The sequence below is a fragment of the Meriones unguiculatus genome, chromosome 5 (genome assembly GCF_030254825.1).
Source record: "Meriones unguiculatus strain TT.TT164.6M chromosome 5, Bangor_MerUng_6.1, whole genome shotgun sequence".
NCBI classification, from domain to species: domain Eukaryota; kingdom Metazoa; phylum Chordata; class Mammalia; order Rodentia; family Muridae; genus Meriones; species Meriones unguiculatus.
The window spans coordinates 84,340,778-84,356,858 of NC_083353.1; the positions used below are offsets into that span (position 1 = coordinate 84,340,778).

Consider the following 16,081-nt stretch of genomic DNA (forward strand, 5'->3'; position numbering starts at 1 on the left):
TGCTCTTCCTTGAGAATGGGATATAATGATGTACATGTCTTCAGTACATTATTCATTATTTGACTGACTTAGGACTGCCTTGTGAGGATTCATTAGAACTGTGAGAAAGTGCTGTAGTAGACCATGCTACATCAATGAGGAGGAATGGCCCTCACTGGCTCTCATAATACCTGAGGAACAATGGCCTATGATGTTAAGGGCCTCCTGGGGTCAGAGCTCATTAATAGAGCATGGGATTAGCATAAGCAAAGCCCTAGGTTTAATCCCCAGCAATCAAAAGAAAAAGATTAAGAGTTACCATCTGTCAAGCTTGTAAGTATCTTTCTAAAGCCTTCTTACTGTGCAGAAGTTAGATAGCAAGAGCTGGATTGGACAATGTTCACAGGCCCTCTCAATTCTTACATTCCCTCTCCTTAAAATATATTTATTATATTATTTTACATGTACGTTTTACCTGTATGTATGTTTGCACACCGTGTGTGTGTCTTGTGCCCATGAAGGTCAGAGGAGGGCCTTTGATCCCTAGGACTAGAGTTAGAGATGGTTGGGACATGGGTGCTGGTAATTGAACTTGGCTTTCTGCAAGTGCTCTTCACTGCTGAGCCAACTTTTCAGCCCTCTCACATTCTCTTATACTTGCACAATAGTAGGTTCCATACTATTTCACGCATTGCCAATTTCACAGCATTATGAAAGGGACCCCTTGGGCTGGAGAGATGGCGCAGCCATTAAAGGCTAGACTCACAACCAAAAATATGAAAGGGACCCCCCTTTTTCTGACCACAGCTCTAAGCAAGTAAAGTCTCTGGGCCATTCCAATCCCAGTAACATAAGGAGCAGTGCAAATAAGTAAGCCAAGCTTATGGGTTCCAGAAATGCCCTATTATTTCCCCCTCTCTCAGGGAAGAGCATTCCCACCAGCCTCTGCTGGCACTTACTGTCTTCAGTTCTCAGACTTGCAATCCTTTGCAAGCACTCCAACAGTGAGTGATAGTGGGCAAGAGAGCGGAGCGAACCCTGGGGTCAGCACGGACAGGAAGTCTGCAGGCTCGTGCATGCAGTTCAACCTTTGTTCTTAGGGAAGGACTTTATCTAAGAGATCCAAACATAAATGCATGTGTACCGCACTCTCAGTTCCCAAGGCGTTTGAGGGGAGTCGTGGCGGATGTTAAAAACTTGGGAATTCCGAGTAAATTCCCTGAACAGCTGCATCTGATGAAACTTCCTAGACAAGAAAGCTCAAAAGCCGAGGCTTCAAAGAAAGCCATTAGCCAGAGTGCACTTTTTCAAAGGTGATGAAACATATACGCCCATTGCAAGGACACCTTCTTCCAGGGTTACAGACCTCCATCCAAGGTGATGAAGGCTGACCTCATTTGGCAATTTAAAAAAGTTGAAGCTCAGCAATGTTAAGTATAGAAACTTAGCAGGGTCAAGAAACACATTAATTTTTCCATACCTCAGGAAGTGGAGAAAAGACATAAGAGAAGGAAGGGAGTAAATAATAAAATTTTTAATTAGCCCACAATTTTCTTGCAGTTGCTCTCAGGCACTAGGCAAGGGAACAGTCAAAATCTATTTAGGGAGCTACTAGTAAGTGACAAGAACTGTCAATGGTGATGAGACTCACAGCACAGAGCCACTGGATTTAAAAGACTAGGAAGAATGAGCAGAGGGTCATGGTCTTAAAAGCAACTGTTTCAGATCTTGAGGAGCGCCTTGGAGAAAGGTTAATAAGAGAAAGCGGACAAGAAACATGTAAGCTATGAGAGGTGGAAATGAACTAGCACCAGGAAAGAGGCTCGCCTGACAGGATGGAATTTAAGATCTCAGAGGTGATAAACTGAGAGCCGGGCAATGCTGTAGGAGATCTTTCCAAGAAGGCTGAACATCCAGTATGGGAAGGAAGAGAGTGCTCACAGGCCCATGTGCCTGGAGCCCAGGAGTGAGGGGCTTGAGAGAAGGGTCTTCTAGCAGGATGAGTGTGAGAGTGACAATCATGGAACTGAGTTTGGATTTTTGCCCTTTTTGCAATGGAGAGCTGCCTGAAGGTATAAACAGGGAGCGTTATGATCTGAGTCAAACTTTGACACTAGTGTGAAGGAATGTGACTAGGTAAGCAAGGTGAGACATTATGGTGAAGTGGCTGGAGGCTGGACATACAGATAAATATCGCTTCCTGGACTTGTAGCTACGATGATGATCAAGTGTGGAGGTAGTGGGCAGTGCCCACGGGGATATATATCCTTTCTATCCTAATGGGATCTGCATACAGCAAAATGCATGGCTCGTATGTGTAGAATTTGATAAATTCTGACAAATGCCCAAATTCGTGCAACTCTGACTTTATCGAGCGCCTTTCTCTCACCCAGTCTGCCCCAATCCGGGTGCCATTTTGAAAAAGAAGTTTTCAGCTGAGGCACCTGAGCAGCAGGAAGTATGACAGGCTGAGAGGATGAGGACCTGGAGGAAAGAGTAAATTCGGGATGATAGTGTTCTAACTTTGAGAAACAGACATGAAAACAGACCTGTGCTTTAAGCATTTTTTTTTCAATGTGTCAGTCCAAATAGGTACATACTCTCCCCAGTTTTCAATACTACCTAAACAGAGCAGCACTACAGACATTTATTTGGCATTTATACTGCTTTAGCTGTTTTAGATCATCTAGAGATGGCTTACAGCATCTAGAGCAGCAGTTCTTAACCCATGGGTCATGACTCCTTTGGCGGGTCACAAAGCAAATATCTTCCATATCAAATATTTACATTATGATTCATAACAGGAGCAAAATTACAGTTATAAAGAAGTATTAATGAGAATAATTTTATGGCTGGGGGTCACCCCAACATGAAGAACTGTATTAAGGGGTCACAGCATTCAGAAGGTTGAGAACCATTGCTCTAGGAGGATGAATGTAGGTTATATGCAAACACAGCACTTTGTTAAAGGGGTTGAGCATTCTCTGATTCTGTCATCCATAGGAGTACCAGAGATGGTTCCCTGCTAAGGGACAATGGCACAAGCCTGGAGCTCAGCAGACAGAGGCCCAGGCTGAAGACATGAACCTGGACATTACTATGCGACAGCATCCAGCCACAAAGGAAATGACATCAGCAAAAAGGCGTTAAAAGTGGAAGAGTCCCCTCCTTTCAGACCGAAAAGGGCAGGATAGTTCAATTCTGAAGAACTTGAAGTAAGGCTAAGGCAGGAAGGTACCTCAGATTAAAGGAAGGCGAAGTGGGGGACACTGACATCTACAGAGAAGCAGGAGGGAGAGATGCACTTGCACAAAAGCTGTTCTCAGGCTGAGGCCCATCTCTACATTCCTCAACTCATTTTACCCTCGCCAAAATCATTACTATTTCCCCATTACAGACAAGGAAACTGAGGTTCAACAATATGGCCTGTTACAATGCCACTTAGCTTAGCAGCTTCCCCTTCCCACTTAGCTCTGCAGCACACCCGAAGGTGAGTCTGCAAATGGGTCCAGGGGCATACTAGCCTACAACATCCAAAGCCAAGGTTAGAGAGATTTCTATCTTCCAAGGCTTCTTGGGTTTCTGACTTCGGTACAAACAGTGAAGCCTTAAGAGAGAGAGATGCATGGAACACCACACTAGATCACATGAAGGAGACCACAGCCACAAGGCAGCTCGGGCCCCTCTTGAAACTGTGTTGGAACAAAGTATTTTCACTTATGGTCGGCCTGTCACACTTACCCCCAGGACAGAAGGGTGATGTAGACTTTCTAGTTCACAGATGGTGAAAGCAAAGTTCTTGAGGGTAAGAAGTTTTTCATGTATCAAAATTTTATAGTGATTAAGCCAAAGAGGTAGGGGTGGGGAGGTGGGAAATCAGTTCTGATCTTTTGGCCTGAAGGTAAGAGAGATGAAGGTAAGCCAAGAGAGCAATCAGTCAAGAGGCCTGAGCGAGGCTTCGCCTCACCTCACCTCTCCCTGTCTTCTTGGCAATAGCCCTTTGTATGTCTGTGGGATTCTCCCAAGAACGGGAGAGCATACAGAGATAGAGGAGTAGATAAGGCTCCACAGGGCCCTGGCATGTAAGTAAGTCAAGTAAGAGAGGCTCTGTACCGCTGGGTGGATGAGAGATCTTCAAGGAGTTCTCCTAGCCTGTTGGAGAGGGAGTGACATTTGTGGAAAGGCCTGCAGAAGAACAGAGAGTGCTAAGAAGATTTCTAAAGTCGGAAGTCTCAAGACTATATACAAGGCCACCCATCCTGTCTTGGGCTCTTTGCATCCAGCCCTTGAAAGCTCCGAGACAAGGTAGCTATGCACTGAAGCATTAGCAATTTACCTCTGTATAGTCTCCCTAATTTCCACATCTCACAGCAGACATGGGGTCCCCTAAAAAAAACTGCTGTCTACAAAATGTGGGCATCTTAGAGAGGATCCCTCAGCTAAGGGGGCAGGAGGATTAGTAGATAATATTTGAGAATTAAAGACCTGAAGCTGTATTTGTGAGTGTGGACAGTTACAGGCCCAGGTGCTCTCGGGAGCAATTTAGTAGACTGGTGATCTGGGAAAGTGACTGGATCTCTGAGAAATGGGATTTTTAATAGCATGGACCCCTTGGAACTCTTGTTCTTGCCTATGAAGATAAAGTCCAAGACTCAAGACCATACCATAGACTTGTGAAGACAGAGACTCCAAAAGACATTCTCACACACAGGAAAGTCAGACATCGTGCTAAGGCATTTGGTCTATACTTGGCAAGTACACAGCTATCATCCTGTATATTACTATTATCATTTATGACAGGCCAAGGGGGGGGGGGAGTCCGTTTTCCTAGGCTGGATTTCCTAGTATTCAAAATTAGGATTTATCTGAAATCCCACACAACAGATATTTGCTCATGCCTGGAAGCTTGAACATAGCCTCAACTGATAATAAATACAGCAGTAGGGCAGGAGAGATTGAGGGAACAAGAGTTCAAGGCTACCCTGAGGTACATAGCAACTCTCTATTTCAAAATATAAGATAAAGGAGACTAAGGACAATAATGAGCCAAGTGAACACAGAATAATCTCACATCAAGACTACTACACATTAAGTAGTCTTAAAAAAATAAAGCAAAGTAAACATTCAAGGCTATAACGAGCAGTGCCCCATATAACACTCTGGATGGACTGGCACCCGGGCCTGGGAGTTAACAGAAAGGGCTGGTGACAGTCATATTGACTTTTCCACACAGGTCTTGCTGCTTACGGTTAAATGTAAAGTGCCTTTCCCAGGTCTGCAGGCTCAACTCAGAGTCCTTCATGACTTTTTCCTGACCCTGATATGCCTGACCCCTCTGCTGCCTCTCCACCTTCCATCTCCATGGAAGTCATCTACATTATAATACTCTTCTCTGCCTGTCCCACAGAAGGGTATAAAACAGCAGCTCTCAAGCTTCCTTATGCCCCCACCCTTTCATACAGCCCTTCCAGCTGTGGCGGCCCCCAACCATAAAATTATTTCAGTGCTACTTCATAACCGTAATTGTGCTACTGTTATGAATCATCATGTAACTATCTGATGACCCTTTGGCGTTCGAGACCCATAAGTCAAAAACCACTGACAAAAAAAGGACACAAAAGCCACTCAAAAATTTTGCATCTTAACCAAATATTAAATATCTTAGAAAAAAATGTACTTTCTATCTACATTTCGAAAAAGAAAAATACATCAAACAATCTTTTCAGAACATTACACTGAAATATGAGCTTCCACAAAATATGATCATATTTAACTAGGATTACCAGTCTGTGATTTGGAAGCAAAAAATCACTGTTCCCTCAGCTTCTGCCCATTGATATGAGAATACCACTGTGTTTATAATCTCTCAGAATGTCCCATTTTATAACAGAGCTAGGAAGGGCTTAATGTGCTTGGGTATTTTTCAGGAATGATTAAGAAAGATATCTTGGGGAATACGGAAACTCTGAGATTTGTTTTTCCAAATTAAAAACCACAGAACTCTGTGCACACAGGCACGCAGCCCTGCGCTGTGCCTTGAAGGTGTCCCTGGGAGTCTTCTAATTGCCAGTTCTTCTCATGGCTGATGCTCTTCTGTGTAAACCCAGAACAGAACCACTTTGCTGCTTGGCAAATAGCCCTACAAAGACCACAGACACCACCACCAAGTTGCTGAGCACTGGGTCAAGCCTTTGCATTGCTCTCATTCCTGAAGACATCTGTGTCCCCCAGGATCACTGCGTAAAGGAAATACTGTTAAAGGAAGCCAGCAGTCCTTCCTGCTGAAGACTATGAGGGGAGGCTAGTGGGGAGACAGGCTAGGGCTAATGGTCTCAGAAATAAATCTTATAAAGCTTAGGAAGGAGCCATACAAGATGGAAAGGCATGGAATCCTATCGCTTGAGAGGCTCAGGTGGGAGGAGGATCATGAGTTCAAGGCCAGCTTGAGCCAATAGTGGTGGTTGAGAATGGAGGACTCAGGAAAGAAATGTGAGAGGTTAGAGGTATTTCAGTTTCTGAAATGGAAGTACAACACCAAAAATAACATAAATAAAATAAAATAAAATGAAAGGCTTTCTGACGGAGAAGCTGAAAAGACCAAGTGAGGCTAAAGAGATCAACACAGAAAGACTGCCTAGTAACAGGGCTTTCCTGTATTACATGCAAAGCTGCGTACCATCTGAGGCTGATTCAGGAAAATGCTCAAGTCTCCTGGTAATTTCCTGCAGACAGGATGTTCATCAGCTCCAACACACACACACACACACACACACACACACACACACACACACACACACACCACAGCCTACATCAAATGATTCACACTCTAAAATCTATCTGCCTTTGGAACAAAACAATTTTTTCCTCTTGAAAAGCAGCCATGATTTGTTATTCTAACAAAGTGTTCCTTTCCTTCAAACAGAAATAAGTCACTCAGGAAGGCCGTCCTGATTTCTGCTCTGCATTTCTTGAAACTTTCGCCCAGTCAACAGTTTCTCCTGGCAGGTCCTCAGAAATCCACTGAGAGCTGGGTAGTCACTGACTAAGAACACAAGCTTGTTTTTATATCCGCTATCTCCTTCTTGGCCCCATAGGAAGATTTTTTATGGTGGGATGAGCAGAATTAGCTACACATAAATTCTTCACTACTCAGGTCATTCGACACCTTTATTGGAATTGCTTAGTGGCTGCAATGATCGGGCAATTGATGATTTGAAAGAAGAAAGGCACAGATCCTCCCCAAGTGGGATTTTTTTTTCTGTCTCTACAGACTGGGCCATGTCTGTCTTTCTCAATTACTCAGCTAGCTACCCAAATAAAAGTATGTGCAAAGATCAGGGGACCCAAAGTATACAAATGATTCACACCATCTAAACAATCGCAAATACAAGCCAGCCTACCAAAAGAAGGCCGCCGAAGCCAAAAATCATTTAATATGGGAGGAAATGGAATTTGGCAATCCACACATCAGACGTTACTCCAATTTTGGAAGGCACATCTTCCAGCTGCTTCCTCTTTAAAAAATAAAAACACACAAATAAACTCTGACCCTCTGTACTATGTTCGAACATAATTGCTCAGGTACAAAAAAAGAGAATGGTTCCGGGGATTGGGAAGCTACCTGAATGCATCTTTTGAATCTAACCTACCCAGAGAACTGCCTCTCTCCATTAACTTGTCTTTAAATTTCCAGGGTGCAATTGCCCAAGCCCTCCAGGCTGGCAGCACTTTAGGCTGTCCTATTCCCTGACTCTGAGTCAGCTCACAGGGTGTATAAGGTGCTCCGGGCAAACAAGACAGAGCGCCCATTCCTTCCAGCTGTTTCCACAACAGAACACACACACACACACACACACACACACACACACACACACACACACCTTGCAGACAGCTTGGAAGGGCAGGAGGAGAGGGGAACTCCTCCTACCTGGATTCAGAGACAGAATACATGTACAAATCCAGAGTTGATTAAAGCGATACAGCCACACCAAGGAGCCAAGAAAAGAATTTCTAAAGTCTCCGCAACACTTTGACTTTTAGAGACTGTAAGCTCAAGGCATAAAGGTATGTGGAAAGGCATAAATAATACTGCAAAGGCGACCTTTGTGGAAACACTAAGAATCTTTCTGCCAGCCTAACAGAGAAAGTAGCATGTCGTTAACAATGTACACGCTTTAAACATTTAAAAGAAAGGAATTACAAGCAAATAGAATACTATTTTAAAAATAAATTCCAAGAAGAGTAACCCCCACCCCCACCCCCACCAAGTCCTAAACGCAGTAATGTTAACCCTTTCCGGGATCTTATGAATCCCAATGTTGGTTAATAAAGTGGCTACAGGAAAGCTAGTGGAAGCAGAATAGACCCCAGGGTGCCCTAGGGAGAGCACATCACTCAGCTTCTGGGTGGCAGGGCACTCCCCCGCCCCCCTGCGCCCCCTCCTCCATGTCACTTTCATATTGTCAGGCTCCTCCTTGTCTTGAGGCTCGGCTAGCACCCCATCCTTATTCCCCTCTGCTTAGTAGGATCCACTTACCAGGCTTAGTCTTGCTAACTCCGCTTGTCTGGTCACCACTGAGTCTCCGCCCCTGGGAAACTGCAGGAGAGGCAAGAGAACCGCTGAGGACCAGCGACAGGGGCAGCGGCTAAGGGTCCCCACGGGATGTTGGCTGCCAAGGGTACAGAGCCTGAGGGGGCCCTGGAGGGATTGCTGGCAAAAGTGAGGACATTCCCTGGGCAGCAGCTGCTCCAGCAGCAGCTCTGGATCCTGGAAATTTTCAGTTCCTGGGAGAGAAGCTCTCCAGACTGCTTGTGGGCTGCTTAAAGGGACGGTGCCCCACCTCCTACGTACGTTCATTGGTGAAACTCCCCAGCCGTGGGCCAATCCTAGGTCTGTTCCCAAATTGAGATTTAAATCTAAGGGAGCTACTACTTTAAAATTAGAAAGCGCCTGTGAGCATTCGAAACCCTTAGTGAAGCAGGACACAGGCACCAAGGGCCCAGTAGGCATAGGTGCTGTTGGTAGCAGAAGCAGCCAGCTGACAAACAGAGCTAGTGAGAAGGAAAGGCTGCAGGAATACTGGTCCAAGCTCCTCACTCCTCCTGCCACCTTCCCAAGCAACAACTCCACGGATCCTTCCATGGGTGCAACGCACATGCTGAAAGCCTTCCTTTGGAGAAACTGTGCTCCCCAAGTCTCTGCTCAGTCTGCTTTCTGGCCCTCTGCACACTGTTTGCTTAAATCCATGGCCTTGCACCGGGATAAGAGTTTTACATCCATCAACAGGATGCCTCGCTCCATGTTTGTTACACAGTGAGCTTCCAGGCAATATTTGTTGATGGACTGAATAAGGAATCAGGCAGGTGAGACAACTGTTAATTAAGAAGCAGCAGCCCCCAAGCCAGGCGTTTAGTTTGGGATTCACGTCTGACTCCAGCTTTTCACAGTTAAGTTGGGCCCAGGTTTTCTCTCAGCAATGCAGTCACTTTCTGTCCCTTGGGAAGTGTACAACTCCCGAGGACAGAGGACTCAAGTGACAAACCCTGTCCTTATGACAGGGTTTAAATAGGGAGTCTAGGGAAGGAGACTAGGTCTGACTGCTGGTCACTCATAAGAAAAAAGGAAATAAGGATTGACTGTTGGCAGGCCACCTGTGCCACGTCTTGGGATGATCAGCGAAAGATGACCACAAGGAAGTTCAACAGCGCAGAATGATGTGGAATGGGAGGAATGGAAAACAGACAGCTAAACAGAGGCAATTACATTAACTGACGCACAAGGCAAGACACAGGGAGAGGGGAATTGCTACAATATGAGTAACTGAAACAATTATTTCGTAATAGGGAACTTGATACGTAAATCATGGTATAGCCATATAGCTATGAGAAAAAAGAAGCGGAGCTAAATGCATCAATGTGAAGCGAACTTCAAATGAACTGTTAGGTGTATACTAGTCAGAGAGCGAAATGTATACTCGTTGGCATAAACAGACGTTCAAGTTTCGTGCATGCCGATGCGCACTATATCTGCACAAAACGGTTCTAGAAATGTGCTTAAGAAAATGGCAAAAAACTGGTATTTCTAACAAAGTGTTTCAAAGGCTGAGCAGATTCTAGATAAAGAGGAGATTGATATTTTAATGCATATTCCTGTGCTAAGTGACAAAAAAACAACAGCTGGAAAAAGATCCAACTTTTCAAATATCTAGACCTGTTGCAGGTGTGCCCAGCCTTTTGACATTGCAATACAACACTGTCACCTACAAAAGCCATGCTCAAGAACTCTGCAATTAAATTACAAAGAACTCCCCACTTCTCCTCTTTTGAATATGTGTATGACTTTGGGTTGGGTCCAATCATAGTTTTTCTGGGGTACATGCAGCCCCTGGGCTGTGGGTCGGGCTCTCCTGTCAACTAGATGACAAAAAAAATCTTATAAATTCTTAGCTAATTTATAATAAAAACTGGGAAGCACGCCTGTGGTAAAATAACCTTGTAGCGGCGTGAGAAATGCACGTGTGTGGTACACGGAAGCTGACTGCCTTGGCTCTTTGGGGTCTGTGATGATCCATTACCATCAACCTTGCAGTATCTAGAGCTGATTAGGAGAGCAGCTGCTGGGCCTATCTGCAAACAGCTTTCTGGACTATGTTTTGTCCTTGTCTGTGAGGGGGCAGCTTGATTCAATTAACAGAGGGAAGAGGACCCACCTTAGCTGGGGCAGGTGTTAACAGGTGAGAAGATTCACCTTAAAGAGGGTGGGTCTAACCCTGGACACAGGTCCTGGGAGGCAGACAGAGGAGAAAGCAGGCTGAGCATTGGTATTCATCAGCCTTTGCTTTCTGACTGCAGAAGCAAGCAACCAGCTCCTGGCACCAGGCCCTCTCTAATGTTATGGACCGGATTCTCAAACTATAAAGCCAAAATAACTCACCCCTTTCCCCCCTTTTTAAGGGCACCTTATCACAGAAACAGTAAAAGCAACTAAGACAGGCCTGGATTTTAATCCCCATGCAGGAGGTTGACAAGGGCTTCCAGGAAGTCTCACTAGGGCTTCACATACGATGAGCATGGAGATGAAAAGACCATTATCCAGGCCTGGAGAATCCCTGTCTCCAGATGCGCTCTTGGTGAGCAGAGACATTTTACCCTCAAATGAGGAGCCTGAGGCCTGTGGCATCCAGGAATTTGGAGTGTGAAAGATGAAAAGCTGAATCAGGGATTTTTTTAAGGAAAACTAACATCAAATCTAGTTTTGTTCATGAAATGTCAAGATAACCCCACACAAGCACATTTTTAAAAATTACTTTAGAGATCTAGTTTTCAAATCCAGGCTATGTGCAGATAAGGAATGAATTAGTTCCTACTGGAAAGCCTCACAGCATCCTAAGACCTAACAAAGCCATATGTCAGCTCACCAGAGTACCAGAAACTCAAAAGTCAGAGGTCATAAAACAATCTGAAAAAGAAGAAACTGGGGAGAGGTAAGAGCTAAAGACATATGGCCCCAAGAATTTTTCAGGCATTTATAAAACTCACGAACCACCACATTCAAGGAGCAAAATGGAAGGATGGTCCTCAAACAAGATAAAAACAAACAAAGAAAACACGTGTATTAATCATTCATATAACTACAGTAAATTAAAAAAAACCACAGAAGTAGGGAAAACTGAAGCCATGTTACAAGGCAGTGTCAGGGGTGGGTGAAGAGGCTCAGCAGCCAGGAGATGGACAATGTCTGCTTTTGCACACGTGGAGCCGGAAGACATTTCCCTGCTTGTTCATCTGCAAATACAGTGAATACCAAGAGACGGCGGGTTCTTGTTCCTGTACTTCATATACGATATCCGGGAACCAGGGCAAAGTGGTAGACATATCCCAGGGAAGATGACTATATTCAGCCACTAAATCAAAATAGAAAAAGGACACAGAGAGAGAAAGCAAAGAGCCATGAAACCAGAACTCCCTGCCATTGAAAATCTTACTCACCGTGGGCCATTAAGAGAACAGGGTACGTCATAAGAGAGGAGATGCAGAGAAGGGTCTTCTTGCAAGAAAGGGCAACTCAGTGAAGGCTCCTTAACGGAAATGCCAAGATGGTATCTTTTGGGAACACTTCGTTAGGCTTGGCTTGCCAATACTGGCATTAACTATGTTATGAGTTTTGCTGAGTCATGTAACTTCTCTAAGCTCCACTGATCTTTAAAATGTAATTCATAGCACTAGTCTTGGGGTATTTTGAAGTTTAGGAGAACATATACAAAGTATTGTGTAGAGTACTTGGCCTGCACAACTTTTTGAATTAAACAGACAGTTATTATTATGTAAACGCCACTGACTGGGTAGAAAAGAAAATGTTTTCTGTTTGCAAAGATATATATGTGTGTATATCTATGTGTGTATATATCTATATCTATGTGTAGATATTATATAAATATAATATATAATTACATATATATATAATTACACATATATATATAATTTCTTTCCCTGATGCTAGAGAGGAAAGGCTTCAGCCTATTTCCACAAAACTATGTGGAGAATGGAAAATGCATATCGAACAACAGTCTTCTAGAGTCGAGGTTATCATGGCATCAAACCTCAGTCATTTTCATAAAAGAGCCATAAACAAATGCTCAAAAATAAGTAGAAAGGTCTGCATGTGTTTTATTTCAAGGAAGTGATTTTCTGCTTTGTCTAAAGCTGAAGCATAACATAGTTCTGTGTGTCATTAAATCTTCTAACTTCCAACTCCTGATCAAAGTGGCAGTGTTCAGAGTGATGTCAGGAGAGGGTTCAGTGCCTCCTCCACAGTATTACCCTCAGACATTCTTGAACTGCAAGGACAAATGGTGGAAAGGAAACTCTCAAGTGTAGCCAAGTGTGCCATGTTGCTAGACAGGCAACTAGCCAGTCTGGAGGAATGGACTGAATTAATGTTGATGACATTTAAAGGATTAAGTTTTGTGCCTGTTCTTTGGAAGATGCACTGAACTCTGAAGTCTTACAGAGGGAAAAGATTGGCAAGGACATGTTTTCCCATTCATTCTTTCTTGCAGTCTCTAATGGATATGCATGCAATGGCTACAATGAGAAAGGATTTGCAGGAGAGGATAGGTAAAACCAGAAACATGAATAAAACATGGTACCTGCCTTCAGAGAGCATGTCATGCTGAAATCTGAGATCTTCACTTTAATTTACTCGCATTCTCCTACATTCTTTCTGTGCCATCCGCTGGTTCTCCAACTTTTGTAAACCACTCCGGCTATATTTTAGGATTTAAACAATACTTGCTTCAGAATGGTAACCAGATTTCATCTCTTAGGTAACAATGCATACTGATCAGTAGTGGCTTCCTGGAGTGCTGACTTCACAAGAAGTTGGAGGGTATATTCTGGCAGAAAAGTGTGCTATGATTGATTAGTGATATCTGTCATGTCACTGGATAAGGAGTCATACAGCCCATCTAACAACTCCCAGATAATCCAACCACCTCATCCCTCAGATGAGAAAACAGAACTGATCTTTATTTCTGAAATAACATTTTCAATTCATCAGCGTTAGCAGAGGTAATCAAGAACTTTCATATCTAAAGTGTGTATGCGTGTGTGTGAATAAGTGATGCAGAAAGAGAGAGAGAGAGAGGTTGAAATTTTCTGATGGACCTCTAAGACATGAACTCAAATCCTTCATAAGTCTTTACAGTCTATGACGAACTGATTAAACATAAAATTACCAAGTCTGATCCCTCCAGGAGCTACATAGCTCAACTCCTCCTTCCCCTTCCCCCTCAGATACACACCAGTAACTACATATTATCTGAGGATGTTTGGGGACTTAAAAGTGCATGAGGGAGAAGGAATTAAGTGAATATATTTCAGAAACACAAATGAATACACAAAACAGCAAATAGCATGGTATTTAAGAAAGGACAAAGGTTTTCATCGTGTTCTTCCATTAAACACTATAGATATTATCAGCCAAACAAGGAAAAGAAAAGCTGTGATTTATTTTCATACAGATACTTTATATCCTCGGGGCTCTGTAACACTATCTATAGAGATAGGGTCTGTCCCTGTTAAGCCATTCTCCTCGCAATCAACACTCACAACCATCACCCACCCAGCCACAAAGAAGCCAGGTTCACAGCTGCAAGGGACAGAGTGGTACAAATGACAATAGATAAGCAGTGAGCCCGACCTCGGACTGATTCAGATACAAAGAACAAATTGTAGCATTTGATTAATATGCCAGCTCTTCTGTCATGCCAACTGCAAAATGAACTTTATGGAAAACTAGCTCCTTGAGAAACAGGTCTAATTAATTCAGTTATATAAATGCCAACAGAATATGGGAGGGGAGGAGTAGAGAGAGCTGGAGAGTGAAAGAGTGTACAGAGGAAGGTAAGGGTGAGTGGGGAGCAGAGAAGGGATGGATTAAAAGGAGTAAGAGAATGTGGAAATCAGGCCTTTGGAAATCTTGACACTTGAAAAGCTGTGCTCTGGTTTAAGATGACATGAGCAGAACTCATTTATGTTTTGAAAGGATCCGCTATTGGTGAAGTAGATAAATTAAAAAATGACTTGTGGGGCCAGTGAGATGGCTCAGTAGGTAGAGGCACATGCCTGACAACTTGAGTTGGATGCCCAGAATCTTCTATAAGTTGTCTCCTGACTTCAACATGCACCTGTGTCAAATATTCCACGTGCACATAAGCACACACACACAATCAATAAAATGTTTCTTTTTAAGATGGCGTATGGCAAATAACTCTGCAATCAGCACATTGCTTAGGACTAGACCCACTCCTAACCATTTCTATAATACTGAAAGATGTTTATAAAATACGATTTTACTAAGTACCATGTTCGTGATACATATATGTTATGCCTACCTTAAATTAGTCATAATAAATTGTGACACATCTAGATATCAGACTGCTTGCTATCCAGTGATTAAGATGCAACCAAACAGTAAATTTTAAATGTATCATGCAAAGCTAAAGCAGATAGACTCAGAAAGCTACATTCCTGATGTTTCTATTATACAATATCCCAGAAAGTGTCATATTACTGGACCAGCCAGAGAGCAGATCAGTAGTTGCCAATATGAAAAATTGGGGGGAAGAGACAGGACTGGTTTATATGTTGGTTGTAATAATAGTTATGTTTGTCAAAGCTAATGAAATTGTGAATCTATGAGTGAATTTTGCTGTCTGAAATATAAATAAATAAATAACTTAACCCTTCCCAAAGATAGAACCACTTCCAGTTATCACCTTGGTTTTCATTTTCCCTGTATTAAATATTTTCCTGTTATCTCATCCATTTTCACAAAGATCTTGAAAAACAGCAAAGATAAAAACAAATGTTCAAGAAAATCAACTAGTTAGAGACCATGAACTGACAGAAGCTGTGGAGTTTCTCCTTCCACATTCAAAGAGAGATGAAGTTTTGGAATTCTACCTGCAGTGAAATAATTACAAGATGTGGAAGTCCCAAAGAATGTTCCTTGAGCAATGTATAATGATGTCGGTTAATGAATGGATTGGTCCTGTAACACATCCCTATACCACCTCACACCTTGGCACATTGAACCACACAATGGAAACTTCTTGAGGGGAAGAAATGGTGCTCACAGCATTCCTGGGACTTAACACAGCAGGCACTTCATCCATAAAACGAACAGAAACTCGCTACAGTGTGCTCACACTTCATCTGGGCCAAAAGTTCCTAAGGCTGCTCAGCTCACCCCAGGACAGCTGGTCCTTCGTTTAGCTCTTCTGTGCTGTCAACTGGCAGCCATTCCTCTCCCGCATATGGGAGAGGTACAAGTTCATCCCTTCTCTGCAGCACTGTCCACAGCCCGAGTCCTGTCTTCTATCAATCTAGGCTTATCAACTGCTGCTTATGGGATATGGGTTCAGATCTTCTGACAAACCCGGTTGTTGCTAGGTGATCTGTAACTGTTAGAAAGCATCCAAGCTTCTCAAAGAAACGTGCATAGATACACAAGGCTAAAGCAACATGGCACCTGAGACTTGCTTTTACATACTTAGTGGGGAGGAGGGTGGGTAAGGAGAGAGAGCAGGGTATACAACAG

General features: G+C 43.3%; 1 protein-coding gene across 3 annotated transcripts in view; it reads right to left on the minus strand.

Moving 5' to 3' along the window:
• The window catches only part of Prickle2 (prickle planar cell polarity protein 2), a 331,379-nt gene that overhangs the window by 150,276 nt on the left and 165,022 nt on the right, over positions 1-16,081 (minus strand). Inside the window, exon 1 of one of the 3 annotated variants that reach the window (XM_021638249.2) lies at positions 8,516-8,792. The exons of the other annotated variants lie outside the window; for them this stretch is intronic. The gene's annotated coding sequence lies outside the window, so the exon portion shown is untranslated. Of the gene's footprint in view, positions 1-8,515; positions 8,793-16,081 lie in introns of those variants that run through there. 3 annotated transcript variants of the gene reach the window in all.